This window comes from Bubalus kerabau, chromosome 9 (genome assembly GCF_029407905.1).
Source record: "Bubalus kerabau isolate K-KA32 ecotype Philippines breed swamp buffalo chromosome 9, PCC_UOA_SB_1v2, whole genome shotgun sequence".
NCBI classification, from domain to species: Eukaryota; Metazoa; Chordata; class Mammalia; order Artiodactyla; family Bovidae; genus Bubalus; species Bubalus kerabau.
Window position 1 is genome coordinate 44,776,414 of NC_073632.1, and position 14,246 is coordinate 44,790,659.

At 38.8% G+C, this 14,246-nt stretch overlaps 1 long non-coding RNA gene across 6 annotated transcripts in view; it reads left to right on the forward strand.

Moving 5' to 3' along the window:
• Nucleotides 1–14,246, forward strand: part of LOC129619788 (uncharacterized) — a 287,036-nt gene that overhangs the window by 170,743 nt on the left and 102,047 nt on the right. The window contains exon 6 of one of the 6 annotated variants that reach the window (XR_008698121.1): nucleotides 11,808–12,071. The exons of the other annotated variants lie outside the window; for them this stretch is intronic. This is a non-coding gene — a long non-coding RNA (uncharacterized LOC129619788). Of the gene's footprint in view, nucleotides 1–11,807; nucleotides 12,072–14,246 lie in introns of those variants that run through there. 6 annotated transcript variants of the gene reach the window in all.

Here is a 14,246-nt window from a genome sequence, read left to right on the forward strand (position 1 = left end):
ATTTATATTTAAGAGCAAAAAGAAAATCAGTAAATTCTACATATTATAGGTGTCTCATCAGATAACACTGTGAGTATAGAAACTTCAGACAGCAGGCCTGATTTTCAAAGAATTAGATTTAATTAGAAAATAAATCTACAAAACTTCAAGCATCAAGCAATTTAGGAAAAGAGGAATTTTTTTCTACCTTATTTCACAGGTGACTGAGAGATCTAAAGATTCTAGGTCATTCTAGGTCTAGGAATTTGCCCAAAGGATTATTTTCATTTTTCCCTAGCTCTGTTTGAGACTATTCTCATAGTCAATACTTCCTTAACTTATATCACAGTGAAAGATGAATCAGTTCTAAGGAGTAAAGGTTTAAAATATTTTACTAAGCTTGGATGGGATTTGATTGAACTCAAGCTTGACGAACAGGAGTTTGAAGTTAAAAACTGAGTGCAGTTATATGTCAGTAAACCAAGGAAAGCCCAAAGGAACCGGAAGTGAGAGTATCAAAGAAGTAAAATAATGAGTTCTGCATGTTGAATGCAACAATAAATAAATGCAACAAAATAGCAGCCATTATGCATTTTTCCAAAATTCTATAAAATTCCTATTTTTTAATTTTATTTCCAATCAGTTCCTTATATTGCATGGAAAGAATTGCAGGTATTTCTCAAAGAACTTGTAATAGCTCTCATTTTTTTTTTTTATAGCCACGTAAACAAAAATTAATCTCTGGCTACAATTGTTCAGCAAAACCTCTTGGTGAGGTCCCTCAAGCAAAATCTACTATCTTTCTCTTTCTTTTCAGTCTTGATGTTGTTCTAACAGTACTGGCCACCTTCTCATCTTGGGTCCTCTTGATTTCTAAGCTTATGTGCACCTTTCACCATCCTCTCACTTATTTCTCCTTTTGTTCACACTTTTCTGGACTCTGCTATTTTCCCATCTTATATTCTGCAAAAATATGTGTACATATTTTGGCATGTACTTTCTGAGCATCTTTATATTGACATTTCTCCAGGTTTCTTTTTTGAACTCTTTTCCCGTCCCTACATTGTTGGTCATATCACTGTATTGCTTTGCTTGACTGGCCTACATCAGTTTACCATCCATCTCGTGTTTCTTTCCCTCAAATATTTCCAAAGTCCACTCTTGACATCTTTTCATTCTATAGTCACAGAGCCTCCAGCTTGCTGCCTTTAGCAACCCGTTTGCTAATTTCCTTGTCTTTAGTCTATCTTCATCTGAACAGCTGCATTCACACAAAGAATATCATTTTCTTTTCTTCTAGTAACTTCCAGTCAACTGTCACATCAAATTTATGTATCCTCTCAAGCAATTCTGGTCTTTCCATGGCCCTCTTCCCTCTAATCTCACTGCCCTCTGCTCTCTGTAAGGAATTATAGAACATGGTTCACCCAAAATATTCTTGCTTTATTCCTGTTACTCTAGAGCAATTATTAATTATGTCTTCTTACTCTCTGGTGATTGCAGCCATGAAATTAAAAGATGCTTACTCCTTGGAAGGAACGTTATGACCAACCTAGATAGCATATTCAAAAGCAGAGACATTACTTTGCCAACAAAGGTCCATCTAGTCAAGGCTATGGTTTTCCCAGTGATTGTGTATGGATGTGAGAGTTCGACTGTAAAGAAAGCTGAGCACTGAAGAATTGATGCTTTTGAACTGTGGTGTTGGAGAAGACTCTTGAGAGTCCCTTGGACTGCAAGGAGATCCAACCAGTCCATCCTAAAGGAGATCAGTCCTGGGTGTTCATTGGAGGGACTGATGTTGAAGCTGAAACTCCAATACTTTGGGCACCTGATGTGAAGAGCTGACTCATTTGAAGAGACCCTGATGCTGGGAAAGATTGAGGGCAGGAGGAGAAGGGGATGACAGAGGATGAGATGGTTGGATGGCATCACCGATTCAATGGACATGGGTTTGGGTGGACTCCAGGAGTTGGTGATGGACAAGGAGGCCTGGAGTGCTGCACTTTCATGGGGTCGCAAAGAGTCAGACATGACTGAGTGACTGAATTGAACTGAACTCAAAATTGTCCTCTTTAGATATTAAATTATAAGGTCATCCTCTCTTAATGGGACCTTGGTCATGACTGTGTCTACTACACAAATATACTTTGCAATTCTTTGTATTTGAGTTGTCCTTATGCTTTTCAGTAATGATATATATGTCTTTGTGAAGTTTTTTCCCCCCTCATGTTCTTATCATGACTCACATTTATCAAAATGTGCTCAAGATTGCATGTGGTAAAGACTTTCCATTCTCTCTTTTAGATTCTCCCCAGAAACCCTTATATATTTCATCTCCTATTTGTTGTTATTGTTCAGTTGCTTAGTCATGTCTGACTATGCAACCCCATGGACTGCAGCACACCAGGCTTCACCGTCCTTCACTGTCTCCCAGAGTTTGCTCAAACTCATGTCCATTGAGTCAGTGATGCCATCCAAACATCTCATCCTCTGTCATCCCCTTCTCCTCCTGCCCTCAATCTTTCCCAGCATCAGGGGCTTTTCCAATGAGTTGGCTCTTTGGCTAAAATATTGGAGCTTCAAGTCAGCATCAGTCCTATAGCCCAATTCATTAAGGCTTCACCCCTCATGTTCACAGAGAATGCCTGGAAGTTCTACTTTCTCTTCTGATTAATATGGCTATGTAGAACCAGGATCCATTTGTTTGGTATCATCTAATGTTTTGTTCTTCACAACCAAGATAATCACGATGGTGTGATCACTCACCTAGGGCCAGAGCCAGACATCCTGGAATGTGAAGTCAAGTGGGCCCTAGAGAGCATTACTACGAACAAAGCTAGTGGAGGTGATGGAATTCCAGTTGAGCTACTTCAAATCCTAAAAGATGATGCTGTGAACATGCTGCACTCAATATGCCAGCAAATTTGGAAAACTCAGCAGTGGCCACAGGACTGGAAAAGGTCAGTTTTCATTCCAATCCCAAAGAAAGGCAATGCCAAAGAATGCTCAAACTACCGCACAATTGCACTCATCTCACACACTAGTAAAGTAATGCTCAAAATTCTCCAAGCCAGGCTTCAGCAATACGTGAACCGTGAACTTCCAGATGTTCAAGCTGGTTTTAGAAAAGGCAGAGGAACCAAAGATCAAATTGCCAACATCTGTTGGATCATCGAAAAAGCAAGAGAGTTCCAGAAAAACATCTATTTCTGCTTTATTGACTATGCCAAAGCCTTTGACTGTGTGGATCACAATAAACTGGAAAATTCTGAAAGAGATGGGAATATCAGACCACCTGACCTGCCTCTTGAGAAACCTATATGCATGTAGGTCAGGAAGCAATAGTTAGAACTGGACATGGAACAACAGACTGGTTCCAAATAGGAAAAGGAGTACATCATGGCTGTATATTGTCACCCTGCTTATTTAACTTATATGCAGAGTACATCATGAGAAACGCTGGGCTGGAAGAAACATAAGCTGGAATCAAGATTGCTGGGAGAAATATCAGTAACCTCAGATATGCAGATGTTACCACCCTTATGGCAGAAAGTGAAGAGGAACTAAAAAGCCTCTTGATGAAAGTGAAAGAGGAGAGTGAAAATGTTGGCTTAAAGCTCAACATTCAGAAAACGAAGATCATGGCATCTAGTCCCATCACTTCATGGGAAATAGATGGGGAAACAGTGGAAACAGTGGCAGACTTTATTTTCTGGGGCTCCAAAATCACTGCAGATGGTGATTGCAGCCATGAAGTTAAAAGATGCTTACTCCTTGAAAGGAAAGTTATGATCAACCTAGACAGCATATTAAAATGCAGAGACATTACTTTGCCAACAAAGGTCCATCTAGTCAAGGCTATGGTTTTTCCAGTAGTCATGTATGTATGTGAGAGTTGGACTGTGAAGAGGGCTGAGTACTGAAGAATTGATGCTTTTGAACTGTGGTGTTGGAGAAGACTCTTGAGAGTCCCTTGGACTTCAAGGAGGTCCAACCAGTCCATTCTAAAGGAGATCAGTCCTGGGATTTCTTTGGAAGGAATGATGCTAAAGCTGAAACTCCAGTACTTGGGCCACCTCATGCAAAGAGTTGACTCATTGGAAAAGACCCTGATGCTGGGAGGGATTGGGGGCAGGAAGAGAAGGGGATGACAGAGGATGAGATGGCTGGATGGCATCACCGACTTGATGGACATGTGTTTGAGTAAACTCTTGGAGTTGGTGATGGACAGGGAGGCCTGGCATGCTGCAATTCATGTGGTCGCAAAGAGTCAGACATGACTGAGTGACTGAACTGAACTGAACTGAATGGTGCAAATATTTACAGGTCATTTTTGATCCATGTCTTAATTTGTAATGTTACCTGGCATATTTCTGTATGAAATAATATAGATTATATTTCTATAATTATTATATTATAGATCTGAGCTCTCTTATTTCATTTCCTCTGGAAAAGAATTCTGCATCTTTTATAATATCCCACCTAGAAAGATTTTAAAAATAAAACTGCAGTTTTTCCATTTCTAATAAATAAAGAATGTTAAAGTTTTTACTTATACAAGTGGTCCCTGACTTAACTATGGTCTGACTTTACAATGGTGTAAATGTTATTTGCATTCAGTAGAAATTATACTTCAAATTTTGAAATTTTGATCTTTTCCTGGTTAGTGATATGCAGTAGATATTCTTACAATATTGGGCAATAGCAGTGAGCTGCTGCCACTGGTCAGCCACATAATCAAGAGGGTGAGCAACCCGCACACTTACAACCATTCTGAATCCATATAGTCATTCTGTTTTTTTTTACTTTTGGTACAGTATTAAACAAATTACATGAGATATTTAACACTTTATTATAAAATAGGCTTTGTGTTAGATGAATTTTGCCCAGCTATAGGCGAATTAATGTAAGCGTTCTGAGCATGTTTAAGGTAGGCTAGGCTAAGCAATGATGTTGGGCTAATTAGATGGATTAAATGCATTTTTGATTTATGATATTTTCAGCTTGTGACAAGTTTATCAGAACCTAACCTGTTTGTAAGTGGAGGAAGACCTGTACAAAATTTAGGGATTTTAGCATGTTTAATTTTTGCACATTGATCTAAGGTCAAAAATTATCTGGAAGTGTTCTTGCTTCCCTCTTGGGTTCTTGCCTTTAAAAGACAGCTTGTTGGCAAATATTCAGGTAGGATCATACAGATTTATCATTATCTACAAAGTGTTTCAGTGGAATTCAGGACAAATGTTAGTCAGTATTAGGGAGAGACAGACGACAGAAATCAACAGTTTCTGTCTCTTTTCATGTTCCTAAAGGAATTCTGTTGGGCTTTATCAGAGTTGCTGAAAGAAAACAGCTGAGAATTGAGCACAGTGAATGAATTTCCCTACATCCTTCAATAAATGGTAGTTGGTGAAAAGGAATGTAAACATTCTTACAGTAAAAGGAGTTCAAAAAGAAACCCTAAATCCTTAAAATTAATAAACCAGTAAACCAAAACATAAAATTGTGCAACTATTTGCATCACGATAAGAAAAGAATTTCAGGTATCTTTTTGAAGAACAATAAAACAGTGTATTAAAAACTAAAACAATGTTAAATACTATACAATAGAAAAAATATTGAAGGCACCAAATAAAAGAAAGTAAATATAAGCTTCTCTTGACAGAGAGTGATTTTAAGAGTGATGATTCAACTTGTTGACTTCCTTTCTTTCCTGACCCCTTACCCAGAACTGACACATTTTTTCCTTAAGCTTATCTTGTACCTTTCACCTTTCCCTGTTCATCAGGGCATTTCAGAAGCTTCCTTTACTGTTACTTATTCCTTACATGCAGCTGTGGTTACACGTTTTTCAGCTGTTAGCACCTTGAACTCATCTCTTAGCATCCCACTTCTGTTTTTTGTTTATTTTTAAAATAAAGTTACCCTTGACTTTACTAAGATGATATTACTGATTAGCCAGCAATATTAGATATTTCAGGTTGTTTTCTGGAAGTAATGATGGATTTATATGGCCCACTTGTATTTTTCCAACATGGTTCCCTGGCAACTATGGGCATTCATTTAAGTAAGGGTTTTTCATGGTGGGGGTTGCAGTTTAGGGTCATGAATAGAACTGTGCTTCTTATATTTTTCTGTGTATCAAAATTATGTAGGGAACTTAAAATCTTGAATCTAGGTCATATCATATACCAGTTAAATTCAAATTTCTGGGTGAAGGAACTTGAAATCTGGTTATTGTTTAATCTATGTTCATGAGGGACTTGGGTGTGTAATTTTGTTTTCTTATCTTTTTTTTTTTTTTAAACAGCCTTTTTGGTTATCTTTAACAAACAATGAGTTTTACCATATATGTTCACCTGTGAAACCATCATGACAGTCAAGATAATGAATATAATCCTATGATTCCTCATGCACCAGTGTAAACTCTTCCTTCTCCTGCCCCTCCCCTGCCATTCCCAGGTACCTGCCAGTCTCCTTTCTGTCACTATCGTATGCATTTTCTGTAATTCTGTAGAAATAGAATCATACAGTACATACTCTGTAAGGTCTGGCTTTTTAATTTTTTACCAAAGAGAAATTGTATGTATCCATGGCTTCTTTTCTTTTTTTTTTAAATTGCTAATTAATACTCCATTGTATGGAAAAACCATAATTTGCTTCTCAGTGCATGTATTGGTGGGCATCTGAGTTGTAGCTATTACAACAAAGCTCCTATGAACATTCATGTACAAGTCTTTGTGTAGGAGTAGGCTTTCATTTGTCTTGTATAAATGTCTAAGTAAATTGATTGGATCATATGACAGCAGATGTTTTTTAAGAATCTGACAAACTATTTTTCAAAATGGCTGTACCTTTTGCATTTTTACTAGCAGTATAAGATTTCTAGTTCCTTCACATCCTTGCTAACAATTGATATAGTCGCTCTTTTTAAATTTTTAGTCATTTCTAATTGATCAATAGTGATGTCCCATTGTGGTTTTAATTTGTGCTCCCCTGGTGGCTCAGACAGTAAAGAATCTGCCTGCAATGCAGGAGACCCAGGTTTGAGTCCTGGGTCAGAAAGATCCCTGGAGAAAGCAGTGGCAACCCACTCCAGTGTTCTTGCCTGGAGAATCCCATGGACAGTGGAGCCTGGTGGGCTACAGTCTGTGGTGTCACAAAGAGTCGGACACAACTGAGCTACTAAAAACAGTGACTAATGATGTCAAGCATATTTTCATGTGCTTATATGCTAATTGTACATATATACTATTTCAACTTTTAAAAAATTAGGTAATTTTTCCTTTTATTATTGAGCAGTAAGGATTTTTAAATGTGTTATAGATAAAAGTCTACTCTGAGGACTTGCCTTTTCAAATTTTTAACAGTATATTTTGAAGAACAGTTTTTAATTTTTATGAAGTCCATTTTATTGACTTTTCCTTTTGTGGTTTGTGCTTTTGCCAGATTCAAGGTCATTAAGGGTTTCCTCGATATTCTAGTAGTTGCATAGTTTTAGCTCTTGTGTTTAGGTCTATAATTCATTTTTAATTAGTTGTGAGAAAAGGGTCAAGTTTTATTTATTTTTCCATATGGACATCTAATTGTGCCAAAGCCATTTGCTGAGAAAATTATCCTTTCCCCAGTTGGATTATCTTGGCATCTTTATTGAAAACAAACTGACTATATATGTGTGCATCTATTTCTGGACTCTATTCTGTTACACTGATCTATTTGCTTATTTTTATGTCAATTCCACACTGTTTTGATTACTATACTAAGACTAAATCTGGTAGTATAATTCCTCTATATTTATTCTTTTTTTAAAGATTTTTGACGATTCTGAGTCTTTTGAATTTTCATTTAAATCTGAGAGATTGTCAAATTTTACCAAGGAGGGAGGGAGCCTATTTTTATGGCATTATGTTGAACATATAGATCAAATTAGGATTTATGTTAGCTCTATTTGTTTTTTGGTAGATTCCATAGGATTTTCTATATAGAAATTGTGTTCTCTTTGAATAAAGATAGTTTTACTTATTTCCATATTCTCCCCATATTGTTGCCTTTGTCTCTTTTTTCTTATCTTATTACACTAGCAAGAATCTCAGGACAATGTTAAGTAGAAATAATGAGAGTAGACATCCTTGTCTTATTCCTCATCTCAGAGGAAAAGCTTTCTGTCTTTTACCATTTAAACATTATATTAACTGTTATTTTTTTTGTAGATGTATTATCTACAAAAAAAGAGTTTTCATTTCAAAATACTTTCCCTTTTGATATTTCCTTTGTATAATGGGTTATTTAGATGTATATTTGATTTCCAAATATTTGGGGATTTTCCAGATATTTTTGCTCTTAGTGGTCTATCAGTTAATTACACTGTGGGCATAGAACAGATTTTGTATGATTTGAATCCCTTTAAATTTATCTAGACTTACTTTATATAATCTGTGTTAGTAAGTGGTCCATGGACACTTAAAAAAAAGAAGTGAACATATTCTGTGTTCAAGAATCTATGAGTGAGGGAACTAGGCGTCAGTGTTTTTTCTTTAATGCTTTCCAGATGATTTTAATGTATAGCCAACTTTGAGAACAGATTAGACCAGTGGTTCTCAAATTTAGTATGTGTCAAAAATCACTAAAGTGACTGGCTAAAACACAGATGCTGAGTAATACAGAATTTCTGATCCAGTAGTTCTGAAATAGAGTCCAAGAATTTGGATATCTAAAAATTTCCCAGGTGATACTGATAATACTATTCTACAACAACATTTTAGGAATGACTGGACTAGATTCTTGATATTCAAACTATAGACCAGAGAACAGCAACATAAGCATCATCAGTGTGCTTTTTAGCAATGTTGAATCTCTGGTCCACTCTATATCTACTAATAGAAATCTGCATTTTGGTGAAATCCTCTGGTTATTCTTTTACACATTAAATTTATGACTCAATGGACTAAAACACTGCTTCTTATTCTGATTCAGTAGGTTTTATCATGGGGCCTGAGATTCTGCATTGCTAATAAGCACCCAGGAGATGTCAATGTTGTTGGTCTGTAAGTCACACTTTGTGTGTGTATGTGTGTGGGTTAGTTGCTTAGTCATGTCTGACTCTTTGCACCCATAGACTGTAGCCCACCAGGCCCCTCTGTCCATGGGATTCTCCAGGCAAGAACAGTTATAGAAAGAAAGAAAGTGAAGCCACTTAGTCGTGTCTGCCTCTTTGTGACCCCATGGACTGTAGCCTGCCAGGCTCCTCCATCCATGGAATTTTCCAGGCAAGGGTACTGGAGTGGGTTGCTATTTCCTTCTCCAAGTCATACTTTGCTGCTGCTGCTGCTGTTAAGTCACTTCAGTTGTGTCTGACTCTGTGTGTGTCAGACACTTCGCGACCCCATGGACCACAGCCTACCAGGCTCCTCCAACCATGGGATTCTCCAGGCAAGAGTACTGGAATGGGTTGCCATTGTCTTCTCCCAGTCATACTTTGCTGCTGCTGCTGCTAAGTTGCTTCAGTCGTGTCCAACTCTGTGCAACCCCATAGACGGCAGCCCACCAGGCTCCTCCGTCCCTGGGATTCTCCAGGCAGGAACACTGGAGTGGGTTGCCATTTCCTTCTCCAATGCATGAAAGTGAGAAGTGAAAGTGAAGTCGCTCAGTCATGTCCGACCCCCCAGTGACCCCATGGACTGCAGCCCACCAGGCTCCTCCATCCATGGGATTCTCCAGGCAAGAGTGCTGGAGTGGGTTGCCATTGTCTTCTCCCAGTCATACTTTAAGTAGTGTTAAATAAAAATCCAACTGAGTGCATTTTAAAGATCTAATTGGCTTTGTTGAATAAGGTATGGATTGGTCGGCATCCCATCTAGTGAGTAGAAAAGAGTTCTGCCACACTGTAGAAAAGAAAAGTCTCTTAAAGGTGGAAAAAGGGGTGGCAAAAGGACATTATCAGCAAAGAACACATTGTCTCAGTGGCGTTCTGGCAAGAATGAAAAACCTCAATCTAATAATCATAAAACAAAATGCTCCCAGACTGAGGAACATGCTACAAGTCAACTGGTCAGTATTTCCTAAAAGTGTTAAGGTCATGAAAGACAAGGAAAGAATGGGAACTGTCACAGATCAGAGCCGAGGCTGAGGAGACACGACCGCTAAATACAATGTGGGATCCTAGACTGGATCCTGCAACACACAAAAATGGACATTACTGTAAAATTACTGGTAAATCTGATTCATATCCGTAGTTGGGTTGAAGGTTTTGTACCAATATTCATTTCTTAGTTTTGAAAATTATACTACAGTCTTGTAAAATGCTAACATTAGGGAAGGCTGTCCTACTTTTGCAACTTTTATGTAAGTCTAAATTTATTTCAAAATGAAAAGTTTAAAAAGTGTTTTAGGGACTTCCCTGTTGGTCCATATACAGGCTAAATGGGACAGGAAAATGGGGTATGCTATTTTTCTGGGTGGAAAGTGAGTTTTTGAAACGCCCAAACTCTTAAATGAATTTGTGATCTTTCCAGTGGAACTTCTAATCTAAGAGTTAGTCAAGTTCTTCTGGTCTCCCTGGGAAAAAGATAATACAAGGCAAGATAACTTCAGAGCAATGGAAAAACAATAATGATTTATGTATTGCAAAAGAGATAGAAAAGCATATAATTGACCTCTGCATTGTCAGGAGCCTGATGACTCATTATCTTATAGTTAACAGAATGGAACTCTTTTTGGAAAATTTGTTTGAATGGATATGTCAAAATACTAATCAAGCCATACCTTAGAACCAAATTCATTAGTTGAATTATTTGTAGAGACATCTCAGTCTCAGTGAAATGGCATCAAAACCATTTTAAAATCTTTAAATTTCATCTATGCCAGGTGAAAATCTATCCATCTATCCAGGTGAAAATAGTCAAACTATCTGTGGACAGCGCCCCTCCCCCATCCCCACCAAACAAAACCTAAACCAAAAATGCTGGCTTTAAACTAAATAACTAAATCTTGTATTTTCAAATGTTTTTCAGGTCAGTCAAAGATTTTAAAGGGGAATGGAATTTCAGAAGTTTTCTTTTGCATGGTAGGCAGTTAGTATACAAAGAGGTAGACAGATTTTTTCATTGTAATAGATGAATTGAATGTGGAAGTTTTAGGCATGTCCTCAAATTTTTCGACATTCTTCCCATGGAGATGTGGGATCCATGTCCTCTGCTGTGGAATCTGGGCTATCCATAGTAACTAGCTTGTAAGCAACAGATTAGGGCTTCCCAGTGGTAAAGAACCCGCTTGCCAATGCAGGATGCTGCTGCTGCTGCTAAGTTGCTTCAGTCGTGTCTGACTCTGTGTGACTCCATAGACAGCAGCCCACCAGGCTCCCCCGTCCCTGGGATTCTCCAGGGAAGAATACTGGAGTGGGTTGCCATTTCCTTCTCCAATGCATGAAAGTGAAAAGTGAAAGTGAAGTCGCTCAGTCGTGTCCGACTCTTCACAACCTCATGGACTGCAGCCCACCAGGCTCCTCCATCCATGGGATTTTCCAGGCGAGAGTACTGGAGTGGGATGCCATTGCCTTCTCCGGCCAATGCAGGGTACCAGTTTTCTATTCCTGGGTTGTGAAGATCCTCTGGAGAAGGAAATGGGTACCCACTCTAGTATTGCCTGGGAAATCCCATGGACCGAGGAGCCTGGAGGGCCACAGTCCATGGAGATGCTAAGAGTTGGATATGACTGAGCATGCATGCAAACAGTTGATTGTGGTGGAGGTAACACTGGGGAACTTCTGAAGTTTGCTTAGAAAAAAGTCATGCAACTTATTCCAGTTTTTCTTGGGAAACTCACTCCAGGGGAAGTAGCTGCCATGTAATCCAACCCTGAGACTGTCATGGAGGAGAGGCTATGTGCTGGCACTCTGATTGGCCCCGGCTCAATGCCCAGCAGCAGCCAGCTTCAGTTGCCAGCCCTGTGAGGAAGACATGTTGGATGGCCAGCTCTGTAGAGCCTTTCGTTGACCCAGCTCACACCTCATTGTCACCTCCTGAGAGACCTCAACTGAGAACATTCCAGACACGCCCTTCCTACATCACTGATCCACAAAATACTACCCTCAATAAAGCAGTTATTTTAAGGTGATAAGTTTTGTAATGATTTCTGACACAGCACATGTAACTGGAAAAGTACCAGCACATTTATATGAAATCACTGATTTATTTATTCATTTATGTATTTCTGGAACAAGTTTGTAAATTTGAAGGTCTTTACCAGTTAGAATCACACACAGTCCAAAAAAATGATTTACAGTACTGTCCGGGTTTTGTCCAATTTTAATTGTGTATTCTATATTTTCCATGCATTTATCTGAAAGCAGTCACTGATTAATTGTATTCTTAGTGGGGAGGATTCATGGTTTATGCTCAGAAGGGCAGCTGTTGCCAGGAAGGAAACAGGTTTCAACAGGCTGAAGACATAGGCCCCACTTTTTCTGGCTCCAGCCACCTGTTTCAACTGAGCTAAAATAGCCTGTATGCAGAGATTTTGGAAGTAGTCATTAGGAAAGAAACTATACTCATTTTGAAAACTCAATTTTATGGAGAGGGAAAAATTTGAAGGCCCAATTTAGGGTATAGTTATGAAAGCAATTTACAAATGATTTAGGATTTCTTAATGGAGAATTTCTTATCTAAATGGCAAAACATTTGGCACTGCTGATTGCAGCAAGAATATGAAGCTGCTTTGAGCAAGGAGCTTGGTGAGGGCTTATGATGTTGCATTGTCGAAAGTGATGTAGTCTGAATGAGTCAGTATGCATATAGGGCTTATACATCTTCTGTTCTCAGAGAGTAAGTCCTCTAAGCAAGGCACAGGATACAGTGCTTCATACAAAATAAAATAAATTCACTGTTGTATGAAAACGTATCCATAACTAAGTTATTATAACTGCTATACCCTATGAATTTAGGAACCGTACTAATTTCCTGAAAATTTCAAACTCCTGCCTTTGTTATTTGTCCTTTTTTTTTCCTTTAATTAAACTATTAGAAGCAGTAAATTAAAAAGGCGCAAATCTGGGAAAGGAGAAAGAAGAGAGAAACTCAGGCATTTGCCTAAGAAAGAGAAAAAAATAAGGTGTGAGATAATATCAATTTAATTTTTAGTTAACAGATAAATGTTCCGAGGAGAATGTTAGTACTTTATATTATAAGATTTTATATTATAGTACTTCATATTATAAGATAGATTTCCTATCTTTTTTTGTAATGTTTCAAGTGTTTTGTCTTTCGAATCAGAATTCTTAAAGTTATGTAAATGATTTATTAAATGGGTGGGACCTGACAGGGTATAAAGGAAGAAAACTTTTTTTCTCCTTCTATCTTTGAGAGTTCCCTTCCCAGGAGCCAAAGACCCCATTGCTTTTGTAGTTGCTTTTAGGTGTTTGACTGTCTTTTTTTTCCCCCCCTAGCTATGAACAAGATTAATTTAAAAAATTAAGCTGGCACTCAAGTCAGAGGGGTATCACTCACTTCTCCCTAACTAAGGCCTAACTCAGGCGTGGCCTCTGCTTTCCCAGGCATCAGAGGAAAAAGAAGCGACCCGCCTCCCCCGGCCCAGGGATTCTTGTGCACTAGTCCAGCTGTCAGTCCTCTTTATGGCAGATGCTCCGTGCTTACTTTTCTGCTGATGCATTGGTGAATTCTTTGGGGAGGCCCCTCTGCGGATGTCCACTCAGCAATTCTCTCACAGGTGAGGCTTCTTCTGGTTCAGTTCTCTGAAGCTTCCTCCTCTCCTGTTTCAGAGGTACACTCTGTGGTGTCCTCCACGCTATGGCCTGCCCTCTCTACTGGGATCCTTTGAAGATGCCTGGAGCCTGACTACCTTCTGCAGCTTTCTCTTGGCCTAGAGGAAAACTCAGGAAGTGCAGGTTACCCCCGCAGTTGCCCTCTCTCCTCGCCCTCTGTTCTAGTTTCCTCCCGACAGCCTCCCATCCTCAGTCTTCTCTGAGAGGCAGCCACTGGTATCTCTCTTCATGTATACCCCCAAAGTTCTGGAGACACTTGTCAACATGTCAGGTTTTCTCCAGTCCTCTCTCAAAGATAAGCAGCCAAGATTCTGCAGCTGAGCACATACCTAGTTGGAGGCTGAGGTACCCAGTGCTTCTTAGAGAAGATAATTTCAATCTCTAAGAGAGTTTCCCTCAGGGCCTTTGTGTGTGTGTGTGTGTGTGTGCGCATGTGTGCGTGTGTGTACTTGATAGTGAAAGAAACCAGTTTGACCACCTCTTAGTTAAG